We start from the raw sequence: 20,348 nt of genomic DNA on the forward strand, positions 1-20,348 counted from the left end.
ATTCATCTTTTCATTGAATCAATATTTGTTCTGAGTATTTCGGAAATAATGGTGATAGAGTCCCTGCCTTCATTGTGTTTTCACGGAGTTGATGGAATAGTTTTGAAAATTCTACTTTAGGAAATTCATTTAGTTCTTCCAGTGATATTCCAATATTTGACTAGTAGTGGATGAAAGTTTGGCATTTGCAGGTGTTGGGGGATCAGGCAGTGGGGAGAAAGAAAGAAATGACTCTTTTCTTGTGTCCCTCCCTTGAGCCAGTGCCCTGCCAGTGCCACCACTGCTGCTATCTTGCTTGGGGTTCCCACAGTCATGCAGGGTTGGTTGGATTCTCCATATTTCAGTTGGCTAGGTAGCCTCAGAGAGGTAATTTAACTTCTTCAAATGAAGAAGGAAAAGAAGAGGAACTTCTTCCCACATTTAAAACATATGTATTAATTAATGAATGCTTCTTGATCTTAGGGGCACATTATCACTTTTATAATCCTTGGTGTCCAGGCTACATCCAGACCAATTAATTCCCATGCCCTGGGGGTGGAGCCTCAGCATCAGTATTTTTTGAAGCTCCTAGGCTGACTCTAGTGTGCAGCTAATGTTGAGAACCACCATATTAAGTAATAATTTAAAGTGTATGGCATGTATATTCCTTTTTTTTAAGACTCAGAATGAAGGAATGTTAGGGCAGAAAGGAACCCTAAAATTACCTAATCTAACTGTTTAATTATACAAAGGAAGAAACTGTGGGTAAGATAAGGAAAGTTGCTGACTAAATTCATATAGTTAGTCAGGGACAGGGCTGGGTGTCATCCTTTAATAGACTGGTTGATTCCTTAAGAAAGGCGTGAGTACAGTCACTTCCATATGGCTAGTAGGAATGATTATTCTTAGAGTTTTGGAAATTTTCTTGAATTTTCTTTTTTAATCGTGAAAGGCATTTCTAAACATAAACTAATATTTTAGTATTTAGATAGTTTTTTTGTTGGGGTGGTGATCTTTTTTTTTTTTTTTTTTCAAAACAAAGAATATCCAGAAGGCAAGGCTAGAAAAGTAATTTAAAATTTATCAAGTTTTTGCATAACTGGTATATCTTTGCTGTCTCAGAAAAGGACTAGGGAATCAGAGGTCAATATGAAGCACCTCATTTATATGATAATTACCAGTAAGCAGTGGCCAGTGATTCATGATACAAATCATTTGTTCCTCTGGGACTTGTATGTTTACTGGGCAGGAAGTATGTGATTATGTCGTACTAATTAGTTTCTAGGTGACAGAAAGAATGTAGCACAATTGAGACTAAGTTTGTTAATTGTGTGCTGTTTAGTTTCTTTATTTACTTGTTATGGAAGAGTTTTTAATTTAATTTTTAATCCACAGGAAATCTCGGGTGAGTATACACCTGGATGACTGAGTACTAACCTTCGTAGGATCACTCATAGTTTATAACATGCTTTAATAGCTAATCTTATGTAATCCTAGCACCAGTCCTCTGAGGCACGTGTTATTATTGTTATAAAACTCCCTTTACAGATGAACAAACTGAAGGTAGAGAAATTAGAGTAAGACTTGAAGATCCTGGGAGCCCTGGATAGCTTGGCAGTTTAGCACCTGCCTTGGGCCCAGAGCGTGATCCTGAAGTCCCAGGATTACATCAGGCTCTCTGCATGAAGCCTGCTTCTCCCTCTGCCTGTGTCTCTGCCTCTCTCTCTCTCTCTCTCTGTCTCTCATAAATAAATAAATAAAAAAGTCTTAAAAAAAAAAAAAGACTTGAAGATCCTACAAGTAGAAATGTACCATATTACCCAGTATTCACATCTCCTATGGTTAATAATTATGAGGAATGGTAATGAACGGCCAGAAATTATCATTTTATTTTCCTAATTTTCTCAACTACTTAGAACTATGAAAAGAGGAGATAATAAGAAACCATTGCATTGCAGTAGGGATGGGGAATAAAATTATTTGGGTAGAATATGAATTTGGAAAGGTTCACAGCAAAGGGAAAAGAGCTTCAGTGGGCAAAAGCTGAATTAAAAGCCAGTGGAACGCTATTTGTAGTTCAGCAGAAAAGAGGTCTGAGAGAAGGAAGGAGAAAGTAAGAGCAAGCTTAGAAACAGGGACCCACATAGAACAATAACAGGGGATAGACAGGGAAGGACAGAAGAAAGTGAAAAATAATGAGCGAATTCAGTAAAAAAGAAGTCTGTCATTAAACCAAGGCAAGATGGGAAATTAGAATTAGATTAATAATATGTTTGGTTTCTAGTAATTTTTTCTTTAACATTTCAGTGATCGAGAAATATTCATTTAAAGGATAGACAGAAAGTCATTATCTGAAATGGAACAGAAAGAATGGATAGGAGTCCCTTCTACCTACAGCATAGTGTTCACTGCGTTTGTCTCCCAAGCAAATGTTTCCTGAATATGTATGACAAAGTCTTTCTGACAAATAATACAGAGAGTAGTGTTGCCTGAAATACGGGAAAAATGCTAGCTAGCATGGAACCCAAAAGCCCTCAGATATGGGTGATGTGGGAAGAATATTATCTCGGAGACAGCAGATTTTGCTATGCTTATAAAAAGCCTTGGGCAAAATGTAGATATCACAAGAACCTGAGACTGTCATTCTATAGGGGAAGCATCCTGTGATCTGACAGGCAGAGTGGGTCCACCACAGAGGATTGAACATCACAAATTCAAAGGACATCAGGCTTGATCTAACACCTTTTGTAATCTAGTGCTTTCCTTGGGAATATTTCTATAGATTCATAATAAAAAAAGAATTTGGGGCTGAGGTTATGCTATACGTTGTTACCTATTAGGTCTCAATTAAATAAGCTTCAATCATCTTAGGCCCTCAAGTGGCCCATCAGGAGAACATCAGAAATAATAGATTTTTCCAGAGAAACCAAACCAATAGGATGTGTGTATATACGTAGAGATTTAGTTTAAGGAATTGGCTCAGGTGACAATGAAGACTGGCAAGTCCAAACTCTGCAGAATGGGCTGGCAGGCTTTATACTCAGGAGTGGACGTTGCAGGTGAAGCCTGAAGGTTGTCTGTTGGCAGAATGCCCTCGGGCCTTCAGCTGAGTGGATGAGGCTCATCCATATTAAGGAAGGCAATCTACTTTACTCAAAGTCCATCAATTTAAATGTAAATCTCATCTATAAACCCCTTCACAGAAAGGTCTAGAATAATGTTCTCCCAAATAGCTGGACTCTATGGCCTAGCCAAGATGAGATATAACATTAACTATCACAACTAGGTTGGTGAGATTTTATATTTATTGACTTTTCCACTATTTAAATTCTCTTACATAAGATCTAAAAGGATGTGTGTGTGTGTGTGTGTGTGTGCATGATTACTTTATCCCCAAAGGAAAGGGAAACATCACTGACTGAGTAAAGAAATCAATATGAGAATGTAGCTTTTTTTGATGTATATGGAAAGCATAATAATAAACGTGTAGGTTAGGACATAACTTTCTGACAACAGATTCCATTAGCTTTGGAAGGTGGTGTCTGTCGAAACTACAGTATGAATATGTAAGCATTGAGATGTATATTTTCATTTTAAAGGAACAGTCTTCAGGTATGTATAATAATGGAACATTGTAAAATTCACAAGCTGTCCCAAAGAATGGGACTTGAGTCTCCAAAAGAAAAAGAAAACTTATCATTGTTTTATAAAGCTACATTGCTACTATTACTACTCCTGCTGCTACTACTACTACTAGTAGTAGTGGCTAACGTTTGCGAAGTGCTTTACATGCACGGTAGCTATACAATCCTCCAAATAGCCATCCTCAGTCTCTAAGGGAGGAAACTGACCACAGAATGGCTAAATATATGCATTAAAGATACTTAACTTGTCTTGTATCACTAATTCCTTTGAGAATCTGGATCTTTTTTTTTTTTTTTCAGAAAAGTTTATAGTCAGGAGCACCCACATACCCTGTGCTTTGTTATCTATTAATGAGAAACAAACTATCCTCCCAAAACAACAATAGTGTTTTTTTTTTTTAACTCCTCAGGAGTGTATGCATTGACAGGTGATTCTTTTGTTTTACCTGGTGTTATCTGAGACACTGAGGCAGCTGGAAATTCCAAAATAGCCTCACTCACGCTGCTGGCAGTTGGTGCCGGCTACTGGCTTTTGGCCAGGGCCTTCAGGGCTCTTCCTCATAGGCCTCTCCATTTACCTGCTTGGACTTCAATCGTCTGGTGGTCTCAGGGTAGCTGGAATTTTTTTTTTTTTTTTTTTTTTTTTTGGTAGCTGGAATTTTTACGTGAGAGCTGACTTCCCTAAAAACCTAAAATCTTAAAACTTGGTCTCAGAACTGACACTGTTACTTTCTCTAAATTCTGTTTGTTAAAACAGATCACAGAGCTTGCCCAGATTCATGAGAGGAAACTACACAAGGGCATGAATGTTGGGAGGCATAGCTCATTTGAAGCCACCAAATTTATAGCCTACTCTGTGTGCACACAATTTTGAATAATAATTTTGTATATTATTTAATATAGTAAATTTTGTATAATAACTTCAAGCAGTATGCACATCCCATAAACCCATGTAAAGACCCCAAGGACTAGATAGACTCCAGGTTAAGAATTCATGACATAGGATCAAGAAAGAGAACCCTTTTACCCAGTCGGTTTAGTATAGAGAAGATGGGGGACGAGTCTTACTGTAAAAGGAACTGCACACACTCAAAAACATTGGTGAGACAATGCATGGCATATTCCAGGGGGAGTGAGAGATCAGTTAACTGAAAGACTAGGAATCAAGGTTGGAGTCAGATTATGGAATATTTTTAAAGACCGCCTGTGGCGCTTGAACTTCGTTCAGTAGGCCCTGGGGAACCATTGCAAGTTGTTCTTGTTTTTTTGTTTTGTTTTGTTTTTAACTAGTGTAACAAGCACAAATGCAGAAATAATTTAGGAGAATTACAAGAATTAAGAAACAAGGAGAATGGTGTAGAGGGAATTATGTTAAGGAGCTTTTTAAGGTTGTGGAGTTTTGAGTCAGAAATCAGATTTAAAGTCAGGACTAACAAAATCACCTGATAAAGAATGGAGGCATAAAAATTTACTGTAGAAAAGGATTTTATAGTGCATGATGTGGCAAATATGTAACAATATAGAAGGTATTATATACCTAGTATCGTTTGTGTGATTGGATTAACAAAGAGCTCAGTCAGCCTTTATGGCTTCAATTGATATTTACAAAAAAAAAAAAAAAAACAAGAAGGGAATTTTGGAAATTGCTTTCTGCTCAGAGTTAATAGAGTCCTTGAGTGCTGAGCTGTAAAGGATAATGAGTCTAAAACTAAAACATTCTGATTTTGGTCCCTAAGAATAAAGAACAAGCCGGTGGGGTCAGAGCAAACCTTGAATGTTAGGTTACTTTCACTAACTGGCAATGTTAAACCTACAGCAAAATCCCAGAGGGCATAAAACCATTGGTAATGGTCCCATTTCGGTTTGTCAACCCATAAAATTGAGCCCTAAGATGGTTTTGGGCCCTAAAATGATACTTGTCATAGTATTGAGGGGATATGTATAGGGGGTGAAGTGGGAGGGCCTAGAGCTCATGTCTGTTGCAGGGATGAAATTTCTTCTGCAAGCTGAATCTGCTTCTTAACATCTTGGAGCCACCGCCATTGGCCTTCTCTGTCATCAAGCCTTAACTCTCTCGGTATTTAGGAGTGGCTCTGCCAGAGGGGGGAATGGATTGAGGCTGAGCTGTCCACATTAACACTTGAGCTTTCAAGATCTATTGGCCAATATTTGAGAGATTGGACAGGATAGGGTTGGAGTGCCATTTATGTCTTAGGGGTGTGGAACTCATCAAAGTCCACTGGGCTGCAGAGATTTTTCTCAGTTCTGGTACTTCTCATACTTAAAAAGAATGCTTATATCTCACCCCAGAAATTCTCATTTAATTGGTCTGGCATACAGTCTTGGAATGGGAAATTTTGTGTGTTTGTGTCTGTGTGTGTTGTTGTTGCTGATTTTTTAAATCTTTTTTTTAATTTAATGAGGAACAATTGGCAAATATAATCGAATATATTTAAAGCATACACCAAGATGACTTGATATACATATACATTGTAGAATGATTACCAAGATCAAGATCTACAACACTGGAGTAGGGAATTTTAACAACCTGTCCAGGTGGTTCTACTAGGCAGCCATGTTTGGAAACAACTGTTTCCTATTCTTTGCTTGTTAATATGGGACTCTTACTTATTGAGTTACCCAGCCATGGGTCCAGTTGTTGAAAGCATCAAAGTTACATGGGATAAACTGTTCTCAGGCCTGTCTCAGAAGATGGAGGACGGCAATAGTAAGTGCAGTGTCTGTGGTATCATAATTTACACACATGCAGAGAATACACGAATTATGTCTTAGAGGAATTTTGGCTCTCTGCTTTCTTACCGGTTACGTATCTGAGGCGGCTGCCAGGCAAAAACCAACCTGGTAAATTCAGTGGCAACAATACTTGCCCTAAGAATGAAAACAAAAGAAGAAGGGGGGAAAAAAAGCCACACACAGCTATCAGATTTTTCACTTAATGTGCCCTAGTTTTGGTGGGTTGTGTGTTTGTCCTCTTGTACTTGATCCAGGGAGTTCCATTCTCCCTTCTCAGCAGCACATTATCACTTCTGGATTTCCATCCTTTCCTGAGCTGTTTATAATTGTCACTTCCTTGTTGCAACGTGTAGCTTCTGGCCCTCAGTCTGCTAATTGTACGTTAAAGCTCTAATTCCATTTTGGCTGTTCTGCACCGGGTCTGGCCTTTCACCTCTCAAATCTGAGTTTTCAACACAGTACCCACTAGCTAGCATTTTAATCAGCCAATCTTTGTCACTCCCTTTCTCTCCCAATCCCTACACCCTCCCCTTATAATCCTATTTCATCTCTCTTTTTCTAACTTTCAACAACCCAAATACAGCCTCTCAGGCAAAAGTCACATTCAATAACTTTATGTTTCCATTCCCTATATTAGAGCACACTTTTTTTTTTCTCACTTCAACAGCAACAGCTTTTATGCTGACATAGCAAGAGCTTTGTTCTCAGTATACAGAGAGCTAAAATAAGTGTGTCTGTGTGTGTATATATACATTGCAAGAGAGGGAAAGAGAAAGAGGGGGTCTATAAGCTAAAATACGGGCAAGGGTAAAGGTCTGTGCTGGGCTCGAAAACTGGTTGGACAATCTGTCTTAACTTTACTTGAGAACTTTTTGTATTGAATTGCCCTCTTGGGGACTCAATCTATTCAAATTGATCTTTTCTATGAGTAGGCACATCATTTTAGAAATGTTTCTGTGAAGATGTGCTGTTTTCATGCTTAGAGAAGCACACTGCGTGCTGAGTGAGACCGAAGGAAATGCCAAATTAATGCATTATTTCTGTGGCAATGTTCTTTTCCCAGGAAAGGACGGCTTTAATAAGGCAGGTGGCTGTGTGTGCCATGGCGAGCCTGCCACTGTAGGAAGCTTGGTAATCCTCTCCCCGGAAAACCCAGCGCTGGTGTTTGTTGTTTGAGGCTCCTGAATGTAATATTAGTTTACAGTCCCACTCCTGACCATATTATATAAACAGTGGGGGAAGAATGACAATGGAAATTATGGCAGAGACTGCTTTTACTCAAGCCTTTCAAAATGGACAGCGTTGTTTAGGGCTGTGGGTCTGTTTTTCAGCACCCTGCCTGAGACAGTGAATGGCTGCTGTTTCCAGCCAAATGCAGGCGATGTTGGGGCCACTTCAAACCATCAGCTTGACAATGTTATCAAGCGGCTGAGTCCCTGCTTCTGTCAGTAAGCCATCATTATTCCTCGTGTGCCAACTGCAGGAGAGGGCCACCTCGACAAATACACCATTATGTTGCATTTTAATGTGTGCCAATCAGCTTAATTCTGGCCCTGACATTCGTCTCAGGTACTGCTCTTTTCCACAACAGATGTCTGCGTGCTTCCTTTCATTTCAGTTCCCGAAGGTTTCTGAGAGAGCAGGTAGGCACTGTGAGAGGTCACCTCCAAAGAAACAGGAAGGAGCTAAATCCATGGGATGGTTGAGCTTTTTCCAATTAAGTTCTGTGATATAATTCGAAGTCCCGTCAACATTGGTGGCTGAGCAGTCTGCACATTCACTGACATATCTGGGGATCATGTGCTGAGATACCCATCCAGCCATAAGGAACTTCTGCCATCAGAGTTCACCCCAGAGTCTCTTGTCCTTTGGGGACTTGTAGGTTCTCTGAGGGCCTAAATTTGTGCCTTGGGGAGGGGTGTCAAATGTGGATGTGTTGTTTGCCCTCACTCAACATTTTACACTTGGATGTGGAGGCCTCCAGAAGTTATTTCCTTTGAGCTTCCATACCTTGATTCAAAAGGGCTGCTACCTGGGCACAGTGGTGGCTGGGTTGGCGCTTCTGGGTCACAGAACCTGTCTTCCTTGAGGAAGATAACAAAGTCAGTGAAAATTTCTATACAACCAACATTTCTATCCCCTCTGTCATTGGGGGAATGGGGAGAAATTTTATTAAAATATTTGAGTCTGATAATCACTGCATTTTATTTTTTTTTTAAAGATTGTATTTATTTATTCATGAGAGACACACAGAGAGAGGCAGAGATAGGCAGAGGGAGAAGCAGGATCCCTGTGGGGAGCCCGATATGGGACTCAATCCCAGACCCGCCAGGACCTGGGAATCGTGCCCTGAGCCAAAGACAGATACTCAACCTCTGAGCCACCCAGGCGCCCCCTAATCATTGCATTTTAAAAGGTCTGAATGTACTTCAAAATAAGACTTAAAGAAGCATACGTACTTTGGTAAACATCTTGCTTATCTTCAGGTATTGTCACTTATATATCAGAAACTTATTAAAAAAAAAAATCACCTTGAATTTCCTAAATGAGTTGAACCTCCTTGGAGGTATTCAAGGCAGTCTTAGTTAAAAGTCTCTTAGCTCTCGCTTTGTAAAGACATCTCTTTAGCCGAGGGTTCCCAAATACTGTGATAATCTACAAGGAAAAGAGAAATGTGATCAATAGAGTAAATTTTTCTTAAAGGTAGATTTATTAAAACTAAAGTTCTGTTCTTTATTTTGAGATTACAAAGTGACCACTTATAGTTGAATTGTCCTTTATGAAATGATGATGGCAACCCATGGTGATTTATTTTTTTAAATGTTCTAACTTGGCAAAATGAAGTTTACACTCTGGGACAGTATACTTAGTCCATCTACTCAGCCAACTAAATTAAAAAAAAAAAAAATTTTTTTTCTGGTTCTTGAAATCCAGAAGTCTAGGAACCACTGTTTTACCAAATGAATTGAAAATTTCTAAAAAAAAGATTCAAAGATTCTGTGGGTTCTTCCAACTGCCAAATGGTAACAAACTAAACCAACCCAAAGAGCCAATTTTGTAGTGATACAAAATGTGAATCTGTAAAAAAGTCACATTGTTTTTTTTTTTCTAATTAGCAATTTTCTACTCAGTAGCTTCTCTATCCCTGCTGTTGTCTTGCCCATCAAATATCCAGCTAGTAGATGTTTACTAATTAATGTACATGAAATACAGTTCTTTAACTTAGTCATTAAATGCTTGCCTTTGTGTTATATGTAGCTTTAGCCCCTTTAAAAACGTGTGAACTTAAAAACAAAAACAAAAACAAAAACGTGTGGACTTTGACAGAATCATCTAACACACTCTTAAAGTGACCAAGTCCCTAGCCTATTTTAGACCTTACTTTCTGAACACTGTGGCCAAGGTTTTAAACAATGTGATTTCTTAATGATGGTGTCTATACTTTCAAGCTTCTACCCAGTATTACATAAGACATTAATGATTATTATTACTTTTTACCCCTTCACCCATTTCTCCATCCCCCACTTCTGACAACCACCAATCCTTTCTTTGTATCTATGATCTTTGTTGTTGTTGTCATTGTTTTTAATATTCCAAATATAAGAGAGAGATCATACAGTATTTCCCTGACTTATTTCACATAGCATAATGCCCTCAAGGTCCCTCCATGTTGTAGCAAGATTTCATTCTTTTTTAGGACTGAATATCCTCTGTTTATGTGTGTATCATAATTTCTTTATCCATTCATCCATTAATGGACACTTAGATTGTTTCCATACCTTGGCTGTTATAGATAAAGCTGCAATGAACATGGAGGTACATATATATTTTTGAGTAGTATTTTCATTTTCTTCACATAAACACCCAGAAGTAAAGTTGCTGGATTGTATAGTTCCATTATTAATTTTGTGAGGGATCTCCATACTGTCCTACCAGTAGTGCATCAGTGTTCTTTTTTCTCCATATCCTTGCCAACATTTTTTATTTCTTGTCTTTTTGATGCTAGCCGTTCTAACAGATATGAAGTGATATCTCATTGTGGTTTTTATTTGCATTTCCCTGATAATTAATGATGTTGAAGACCTTTTTATGTACCTCTTGTCCATCTGTATGTCTTTTTTGGAAAAAATTCTGTTCTGATTTTCTGGCCATTTTTTAAATTAGATTGCTTGTGGGTTTTTGTTTTGTTTTTGTTTTTGTTTTTTTTCCTCTTGAGTTTTCTATGTGTTTTAGATATTAATCTCTTACCAGATGTGTGATTTGTAAATATTTTTCCCGTTCAGTAGATTGTCTTTTTTTAAAAAATTTTATTTATTTATTCATGAGAGATACCAAGAGAAAGAGAGAGGTAGAGACACAGGCAGAGAGAGAAGCAGGCTCCATGCAGGGAGCCTGATGTAGGACTCAATCCCAGGACTCCAGGATCACACTCTGAGCCAAAGGCAGAGGCTCAACCACTGAGCCACCCAGGCGTCCCTGTAGATTGTCTTTTTATTTAATGTTTTCCTTTGCTCTGCAGAATCTTTTAGTTTGATGCTATCCTACTTATTTATTTTTGCTTTCATTGCTTTTACTTTTGGTGTCAGATTTAAAAAATCATCACCAAGATGTATGTCAAGGAGCTTACCACCCATATGTTCTTCTAGAGGTTTTATGGTTCCAGGTCTTAAGTTCAAGTCTTAAATCCATTTGAATTAATTTTTGTGTATGGTGTAAGATAATGGTCTAGTTTCATTGTCTTACATGTGGCTGTACAATTTTTCCCATCACCATTGATTGAAGATACTGTTCTTTTCCTATTATATATTCTTCATTCCTTTGTCATAAATTAATTGACCAATATGTGTGGGTTTATTTCTGGAACCTTAATTCTGTCCCATTGATCTGTGTGTCTGTTTTGAAGCCAATACCATACTGTTTTAACTACTATTGCTTTGTAGTAGAGGTTGAAATCAGGGAAGGGGATGCCTCCAACTTTGTTCTTTCTTCTCAAGATTGCTTCAGCTATTTGGGATCTTGAATTTCTATATACATTTCAGTATTATTTATTCTATTTCTGTGAAGGATGCTATTGGAATTTTGATAGGATTTGCATTACGTCTGTAGATTGCATTGGGCAGTATGGCCATTTTAATGATATTAATTATTTCAATCTATGAGCATGGAATATCTTTCCATTTATTTGTCTTTTCTTCAGTTTCTTTCCTTAATGTCTTGAAGTTTTTAGTATATAAATCTTTTGATTCCTTGGTTAAATTTATTTTATTTTATTTATTTTTATTTATGTATTTATTTTAGAGGGGGGAAGAAGGGAAGAACAGGGAGAGAGAATCTAAAGCAGGCTCCACACCCAGTGCAGAGCCTGACACAGGGCTCAGTCTCACAGCTCTGAGATCATGACCTGAGCTAAAATCAAGAATCATACACTCAACTGACTAAGCTACCCAGGCACCCTCCTTGGTTAAATTTATGACTAGATATGGAAGACATTTTTAATCTGCCCAGCATAAGCTTCCATGATGTGTAGGATTCCATACTCAATATTTGAATCACAAAGCTGGTTTTTTTTACAGATATATCTTTAAAGTCTTTTGACAGATACATCTTAAAGAGTCACACAGATATAATTTAAAATTTGATCATGTTCATCCATTGCTGCATAACAAGTTATAACAAACTTAGTGACTAAAAACAACACAAATTTGTCATTTCAGAGTTTCCGTGTGTCAGGGACCTGGTCACAGCTCAGGTGAATCAGGGTCTTTCATGGGCAGCCATCAAGGTGTTGGTCAGAGCTGGGTCTCATTTAAAGACTCACATTGTTGGCAGAATTCTGTTTCTGAAGGGTTATTGGAAATAACCCTTCAGTTCCTAGCTTACTGTTATTTTCAATGTGAGTGTCACCCAAATGGCTACTTGCTTCATCAAAGCATGCAAGCTGAGAAGGAAAAAAAAAAAAAAAAGTCAACTAACAGGACAAAAGTTACCATCTTCATAACAGAATCATGAAAGTGGCATCCCATTGCTGTGCTATAGTTTATTTTTTAAAAAGTCACAGGTCCCACCTGTACTCAAGGGAAAAGGATTACACAGGGATATGAATATCAAGAGTCATGGATGATTGGGGGCCATCCTAGTCTGTCTGCCACACATCCCTGGAATTTGGAGGGATGAAACCTATGAGCCATACTTCATTCTTTTTTTTTTTTTTTCTTACCTTCTTAGTGAAAAGAGATATTTGAGTTCATTTGGGAGAAGTTAGTCTGAAAGGTCTGAATTGTAAAATCATATAATGGCATGTAATTTTGCTACTTATGGTACAGAATATATTAAAATTAATGCAAATAAAGTATTATCAAGAAAATTTCCTATCTGGCAGTCTTTAATACCTGCATGGTATTCATTTGTGATTATCATTTTGTTTCCATTCCAGTCAATAATTGAGGAAGTGTTTCCTGTGTTCTTTATTCATGATAAATGTGGTAGGGAATACAAATTAAGATTATGACAAGGTTTACTCTCTTAAGAGACTTGTATTTAGAAGCAAATGGTGGTAAGAGGGAACCAAGCACACACAATTATAATGGAGAACAAAATAAAATTATACAAGCTAGTGCTAAATACGTTTAATAACACCCTCAATTCTGGGTACAGGAAACATATCAGTTTTGGGTGAAGTTACTAAAAGCCTTCTGGGGGAAGTAGAACTTGAAAGTGAATGCAATGTGGATAGTAGGTAAAAGAAAGAAAGAAGAAAATAAAGAGAAAAAAGAAGGTAGCAAGAGCCTAGAACTCACAGAGCAGACTGAAGAAACTGCAGTGAAAGGAACAGGGACCAATGAAAACTAATGGATAGTTTTGCTTTGAAGGATGTTGAAGGCCGGAGTATAGATAGTGACTTGACAGGCAAAGGAATCATTCAAGATTCTTCAAGAGAGGATAAGGGCGGTATTTAGGGGAGTCTATTTGGTGGGTATGTACATGATGGATAATGTAAAGAGCCTGGAAGAGAGGTGTGGGGTAACAAAAATCTGAGCTAGATTGGGAGCAGTGGAAAGGATAAATTACAGCAATATTTATGGTAAGAAAATCCATAGTTTGCAGATGAACTAATAGCAGCAGAGTCTGTGTTCACCTCTGCCCTCAGCCATCCCCTTCTCTTCATTTGAAACAGACAGCATTTAGGCAGCTCTAGGCCTAATTAGGATTCCTGTTGATCAGTTGGTTGCACTAACCAGTTGGTATCTCTTGGCTCTGATTCCTTGGACATTTGTCTATTAAAGGCCAACAGCCTCTAAAGAACGATTGTCGGGATCCCTGGGTGGCGCAGCGGTTTGGCGCCTGCCTTTGGCCCAGGGCGGGATCCTGGAGACCTGGGATCGAATCCCACGTCGGGCTCCCGGTGCATGGAGCCTGCTTCTCCCTCTGCCTGTGTCTCTGCCTCTCTCTCTCTCTCTCTCTGTGTGACTATCATAAATAAATTAAAAAAAAAAAATAAAGAACGATTGTCATTTTAGGCATGATAACAGGGGTCAGTAGGGACCTTTATATGCTCATCAAATCAGACTGTATATGTGATGACATGCAAGCTGTAACAGTGCTTTTTAAGGTGTTCTGCAAACCCATAGTTTCCATAGCTTAATAGGTTTTCTGAAAACAAAAAATAGCCAAAACCATATATATGTTCTGGAAAGGCCCATGGTCAAGTAAGTTTGGGAAACCCTGAGTTAAAGTTCAAAAAGTTCAAAAGGTCCAATGTTAACAAACCACCAATAGGAATGTGGGAAGAGCTATAATCAAAAGTGTTTCCCAAACTTCTTTGCCAACAGAATCGTGCGTGTATGTCCTTGTGTGTAGCGTTCATGCACATCATCTATAGGACTAGTGTTCTGCTGAATACACTTGAATAGATGTCAAGCAACAAGTTTTAGTGAAGTCAGCAGCTTTTTAGAAATTATTTTTTTGGCTTATAGGTCATTAGGTTTCTTTTGTTACTTCCTTTGGTATTTTATATAGCTTCATTTTAAAGCTATTTCTTTCCCAACAGTACCTATGTCAGAAATTGGAAAACAAAGGAAAAGAAAAGAACAGGAAAGAAAGAAAAGAAAGATAAGGAGGGAGAAAGGGGGGAGGGAGGGAGGAGGCAAAAGTAACTCTTTGCTTGGTGTTTCTTACAAGTGTTTTGAGAAAAAGGCCTGAGAAGAGAAATGATTCAAACTGAGGTTGCTACCTAACTGAGATGTCAAGTTGCTCAGTTTTCAAAAGTCCTTTGTGGGATGTGTGGGTGGCTCAGCCAGTTAAGTGTCTGCCTTTGGCTCAGGTCATGATCTCAGGGTCCTGGGATCAAGCCCTGAATTGGGCTCTCTGCTCAGCAGAGAGCCTGTTTCTCTGTCTCCCTCTGCCTGCATCTCTGCCTGCTTGTGCTCTCTTTCTCTCTGTCAAATAAATAAATAAATAAATAAATAAATAAATAAATAAATAAATAAAATCCTTTGCTTTTTTTTCTCTACCCTTATTCAACAGGCACACCTGAGTTTAAATCCTTCCCGCATCATTCTCTTGCTGTGGGGCTTTGGATAAGCCCCTCCACTCCCTCCATTTCTTTCTCTTGTTTTCTCCTCTCCATTAATTTATATTTTGTGAAATTTGTTTCTTAGGAGCTTCCATAGGAAGAGCAAGTAACCCTTTTTAACTCATAATTTGAGTTAAAAGTTTAGGGGTTTTTTGGTTTTATTTATTTTTGTTGTTATTTAAAAAAAAAAAATACCTCCTTTGAGCTATTTTCCTAAATTTGGATTCCAGATTATGGGCTCTAGGGTGCTAAGGAAAGCAATTATAAGAGATGGTGGTTTGTAAATAGATAGGTGTTGGCGAGAGGTATGTTCAACTGACTTACTTTAGTAAACATATTCTCACCTGCTTTTATCATTCAAAATGTGCTGTTTTCTTTGCAAGGTCAGTGTCAAAGTAGAAAATGTTTTATATGTCCATGTCCTGTCATGTTTACTTCCATTTGCAAGGTTTCTAACATGATTTAGGTCACTTAGTTTTTTGTATATGTCTAGTTTCAGAGGGTGGCATGAGGAGAAAGGGAAAGAAACAGTTACTGATAGGATACTAAAATGTTTATGATTTGATTTCTATGTACTAAATGAAAACTTGATGCTCTATAACAAGACCTACAAAATCCTCCATTCAAAGCCCACATAATACGGGTTGCCATTGTCAATGAAATCAATTTTATTTTCATCATCTTGGTCTTGCATAAATTGTTGAAAAACAGAGCTAATAAGTGATATTCCTGTTAGCTTGGGATATCATCATTTGAAGATTATTTCAACTATGTTATAGTTAAAACCATGACAGTGGAGGAAGCGGCCCACAGAGACTGTGTACTTGCATGTTGAATATAAGTTCTAGGAATGTAAATTCTCTATAAGACTTCTAGTTCAAGACTTTTTTTTTTTTTTTTTTTTTTTTTTACCTAGCCAGATTTTATAATATCAAGAGAAATCAGTCCTGACACATAGAAAGCTGAATCCAGTAAATAATAGCTCTTATTATTATTATTTATTGAGCACCTTCTATGTGTGGGAATGCAGCAGAGAACAGCAGTGCTAGGTGCGACAACACTGGTTTAGGTCTAAGAATAGCACAGAATTGCTGTTCTCTCAAGGCACACATACTAGGTTCTCACTCATTTTTCCTACACTGACTTTCAAGCCCTCTAGCTGTCCCTGAGACCTACAGTTGATTGTACAGTGCTATGTCTTTTCATAATAGAAGTTTTAAAATTATTAGCCACCTGAAAGACTAAGGTGCTTTATCCATTTCTTGTTTATTCATTCTATTTCCCATTCCTCATGACTGTTATTGAGCTTAAATAGCAGTTAGTTTTCTGTTAATATTCTCCAGTTTAAGGTTTCCTTGTGTTTCCCATCCCTGGCCTTTTAGTATTAGTTGAAATGCACCTGTACTTTTAAGTTTCTAATTTATTGAGTTCAAATTCTATCATCTTATGAGGCTACCTCTATGAAACTTTCCCTGACCTCCAACCCACCCTAGATTGAGCAACTACTCTTTCCACCATTCTCTGCCTCTATTATACTGCTTTGCATGACTGGCATTTAATTATTTAGATGTCGAATTCACAGAGCACAGGAGCTATATATTCATCTCTGTGTTGCTATCACATAGCATAGAGTCTGAATCATAAATATTACTTGAATTGGACTGAATAGACACCCAAACAAAACAAAACAACAACGAAACGCTGCCAGGAATCACAGATAGGAATGTATTTGTCTATTCTTTACCTTGTCTCCAAGCCACACCATATACAAAGCTGGGAAGGGAACCAGGTAAGAGAAAACTCATTTGGAAAATTCCAGTGAATGTAGCCACAACTGTTAGAAGAAAGAAGACTCTTTTTTGCTTCTTTTGATAAATATTAACCAGGAAAACTTAACAGGCAACAGTTTCCAAGAGTTTGCACCAAAGTAGGAAATTTTCAGTGTATTTAATGGTTTGTAAATATTTATTTTTTAAGCATATGAAGACACAAGTTGTGAAATCTGAATGTGTATGCTGGAGAAATGCAGAATTTGCCCTTCTGACAACCTGCTATGAATTTTAACAATATTTGAAATATTTTATTGCTAATTAGCCAATTTGATCTTTGGCTGCTGCCTTAGGGGAATTTACAATGACCTATTAACAATTTAACACTAGGCCAATTAGGTAAAATTTTCAGCTTCCTGAAAATGCGTAAGTATGTAATAGAAGGAAATGATGACATCATATTTAGGTAACTTTGGTTTAACGGTATTCTCCTCATTCCCCCTAGGAGATCTGGATAAACTTCCCAAGAATCACACTTCTGTGGCCAGGGAGCATTCGTAGCCCTCCACATGTGGCTGGGAGTGGTTGTGTGGGGTCGGGGAGTGGGGTAGTGGTGGGGTTGAAGGGAGTGGGCTTACTTCTTCCTGCATATTCTTCCTCCTTCCCTCTGTCTTCTTCCTACTCCCTTCCTCTCCTTCTCCCTCTCCCTTTCTTCTCTACCACCTCTTTTTCTCTCTCCCTTCTCTCTGTCTCTCCCCTACCCCACCTTCCTTTTCCTTCTGCTGAACTACCATGCTGCCTTATCAATTTATATGAAGCCCAGCTCCTTCCTTGGTTTCTTAAAAAATTCACTTGAACCTGAGTTTAGTGACTTTGTTAATGAGTAGGAAATGCAGTAGGGGATGAAATAAAGTTTGGTCATAGAGGATGTGAAAGTTAGCCTTCCTGTTGCATTCCCCATAGCTCCTCTTCTTCTATTATATCCTCCAGTATAATGGTTTTTCCATTTCCCACATACAGGAAAGTTCTATCTACATTCAGAGCTCAATATCTACTCTAAGTTGGCATATCAAAATATCTCCCCAATGAAGATAAGGCTTTTCTTGAAATGAGCTCTAGATCCAGCCACTACATTTTTTTCCTGTATTGTTACTACTAAATATTTAAAAAACTAGTTAGTGTGAGTTTTGTTTAAAGATATATTAAATTGTATATATTCTTTATTTTGTTGCAATAGTACTTGGTTTGAGATGGGCAGAGGTAGAGAGTGACCTGCACTATGAAAGTTCTGCAATTAGCAATGTTTTTAGCTCTGTCCTATTCAGTTTAGTATCTATTTAGTTATTTAATATGCTTGAACACAACTGGTTGTGAGGACCAATGAATAGTGTATTGGCCAAGGTTCAGCCAGATAAGTAGAGTGCATGTATGTGTGCATGTGTATGTATATTATAAATAAAGGGTTTATTACAAGGAATTGGCTTACATAAATGTGGAGGCTGGCTAAGCACATCCATACTCTATAGAATAGGAAGGACATGGGCAGGCTGAAACTCTTGGCAAGGGCTGAAGGGACTGTTCACAGACAGAATTTCTTCTCTTTTTGGGAGAAGCTTCAGCCCTGATTTAAAAAAAAAAAATTGAATAGTTTTACCCATATTATTCAGGATTAAATCTTCAATATTTTTAGATTTTATGTGACATCAGTTGGTCAGGAGTTTTAATTATATCTACAAAGTACCTTCACAGAAACACCTAAATTACTGTTTGATGGAGTAACTGAGGACTGCAACCTATACTAGTTGCCATATTAAAAAAAAGTCATTACAGATGAATAAACCAGATAAAATGTTTCCCAAGGGATGGTGGTTAGAATGCATTTTAACAAAATTTTTAATAGTTAAATTATGACAAAAAAAGGAAACATACATACCTTAGAAATCTCTGATTTATATTAAACTCTTCACCAAAGGGTTTTTTCTTTTTCCTTTTTAAATATTTTATTTATTCATTTATTTATTTGAGAGAGATAGAGAGCTTGCTGGCAAACAGTGGGGAGGAGCAGGGGGAGAGACAGAGAGGGAGAATCTCAAGCAGACACCCCACTGAGCATGGAGCCTGACACGAGGCTAGATCTCACAACCCTGAAATCATGACTTGAAATGAAACCGAGAGTGAGACAGTCAACCGACTGAGCCACCCAGGTGCCCCCTGAAGTGTTTTTCTAAGGAAGCATTTAAAAATACTGATGGCAAATACATAAATTAAAGAGCAATTGTGCTTTGTACTGGCAAAACAATGCTTATTGTTTTCATTGCATTCCAGAGTTCCACCTAAATTTGTTATGATGGCCTGAGAAAGAAAAAAAATGGTATTAATTTCTTTTTTAAATGGACCACTAAGATTATTCATAATATACAACTCATTAAGCCAATAAATTCATTCATTCAACACATATATAATGCGAACACAGTGTATGGCAGACACTAATTCTGTGGATAAAACGGTGAATAAAACAAATGCTGACCCTGCCTTCAAGAATTCTGTAGTGGTCAGGGAATAAAGATATATATTAATCAAATATTGACACAAATAATTCTCACAAACTGTGATAGTTTCTATGAGTCTACAGCTCCTGACCTTCTCTGGGATGCCAGAAAGTTTATCTGATGACAGATGTGTAAGCTGGGATCTAAAGAATGGGCAGAAATTATTTGGGTAAAGAAAAGGAAGAAGAGGGGATGGTTCAGTGGTTGAGTGTCTGTCTTTGGCTCAGGGTGTGATCCTGGAGTCCTGAGATCAAGTCCCACATCGGACTCCCTGCAAGGAGCCTGCTTCTTCCTCTGCCTGTGTCTCTGCCTCCCTCTCTGTTCTCTCATGAATAAATAAATAAAATCTAAAAAGAAAAAAGAAAAGGAGGAAGAGATTTCTAGGCAATGGTAAAAACCTGCTTGAGGAGCTTGACCAAAACCAGGGAGGCTGGAACATAGAAAGTGAGGGGGTACATGGCAAAGACAATGCTGTAGCAGCTGGCAAGAGCTAGTACCTTGAAAACTACATTAAGAACTCTATTTTATCTTTATCTTAAGAGCAATGGAAGCATTAAAGGAATTCAAAATTTTACACAAGGGAGTAACCTAATCAATAGATCATTTGTAGCAGGACTTTGCAAGATAGAGGTTCTACTTAAGCCCCTCAGGCAAAGATAGCAGAAGTTCAGCATCTGTATCAGTAAATCTTTGTGCCTTACCCAGGGCAGGCATCATGGCAATTATTGTCCCTGACGAAACCCAGACTTTATAGTCTCAGAACATTCAGACAGCCAATACTAATCAGTGTTATTTGGCACTTAAGACAGACCCTATTTTACCAAATTCTTTTGCTTTACTTAGTAAAAATACAAAATTGTTTGGGATAAGGTTGCTGGACAAAATGCAGGACACTAAGTTACATTTGATTTTCAAATACACAATCTTTTAGTGTTAGCATGTCCCATGCAATATTTGAGACATATTTATACTAAAAAATTATTTCTCATCTAGGTGAAATTAATATTTTACTGGTTACTTACACAAATCTGGCAATCCTCATTTGAGGGGATTAATTGAAATAGCCTAAATTGAAAAAGCC

At 37.8% G+C, this 20,348-nt stretch overlaps 2 long non-coding RNA genes across 23 annotated transcripts in view; both read right to left on the reverse strand.

Annotated features, from left to right (window-relative positions):
* Positions 1-6,105: 6,105 nt before the first annotated feature.
* Positions 6,106-20,348, reverse strand: part of LOC102153777 — an 86,953-nt gene continuing 72,710 nt past the window's right edge. For 8 of the 22 annotated variants that reach the window (XR_005370607.1, XR_005370605.1, XR_005370601.1 and 5 more), the window contains 2 exons: positions 8,909-9,032; positions 6,107-8,461 (listed from right to left, as the gene is read on the reverse strand). This is a non-coding gene — a long non-coding RNA (uncharacterized LOC102153777). Of the gene's footprint in view, positions 8,462-8,908; positions 9,033-20,348 lie in introns of all 22 variants that reach the window. The other 14 variants (XR_005370596.1, XR_005370594.1, XR_005370595.1 and 11 more) reach the window with 6 other exon arrangements.
* Positions 15,317-18,339, reverse strand: LOC119869370. Its single transcript, XR_005370616.1, has 3 exons — positions 18,205-18,339; positions 16,694-16,783; positions 15,317-15,438 (listed from the first exon to the last, which is right to left on the reverse strand). It is a non-coding gene; the product is annotated as an uncharacterized LOC119869370 (long non-coding RNA).

This window comes from Canis lupus, chromosome 15 (assembly GCF_011100685.1).
Source record: "Canis lupus familiaris isolate Mischka breed German Shepherd chromosome 15, alternate assembly UU_Cfam_GSD_1.0, whole genome shotgun sequence".
In the NCBI taxonomy this organism is placed as follows: domain Eukaryota; kingdom Metazoa; phylum Chordata; class Mammalia; order Carnivora; family Canidae; genus Canis; species Canis lupus.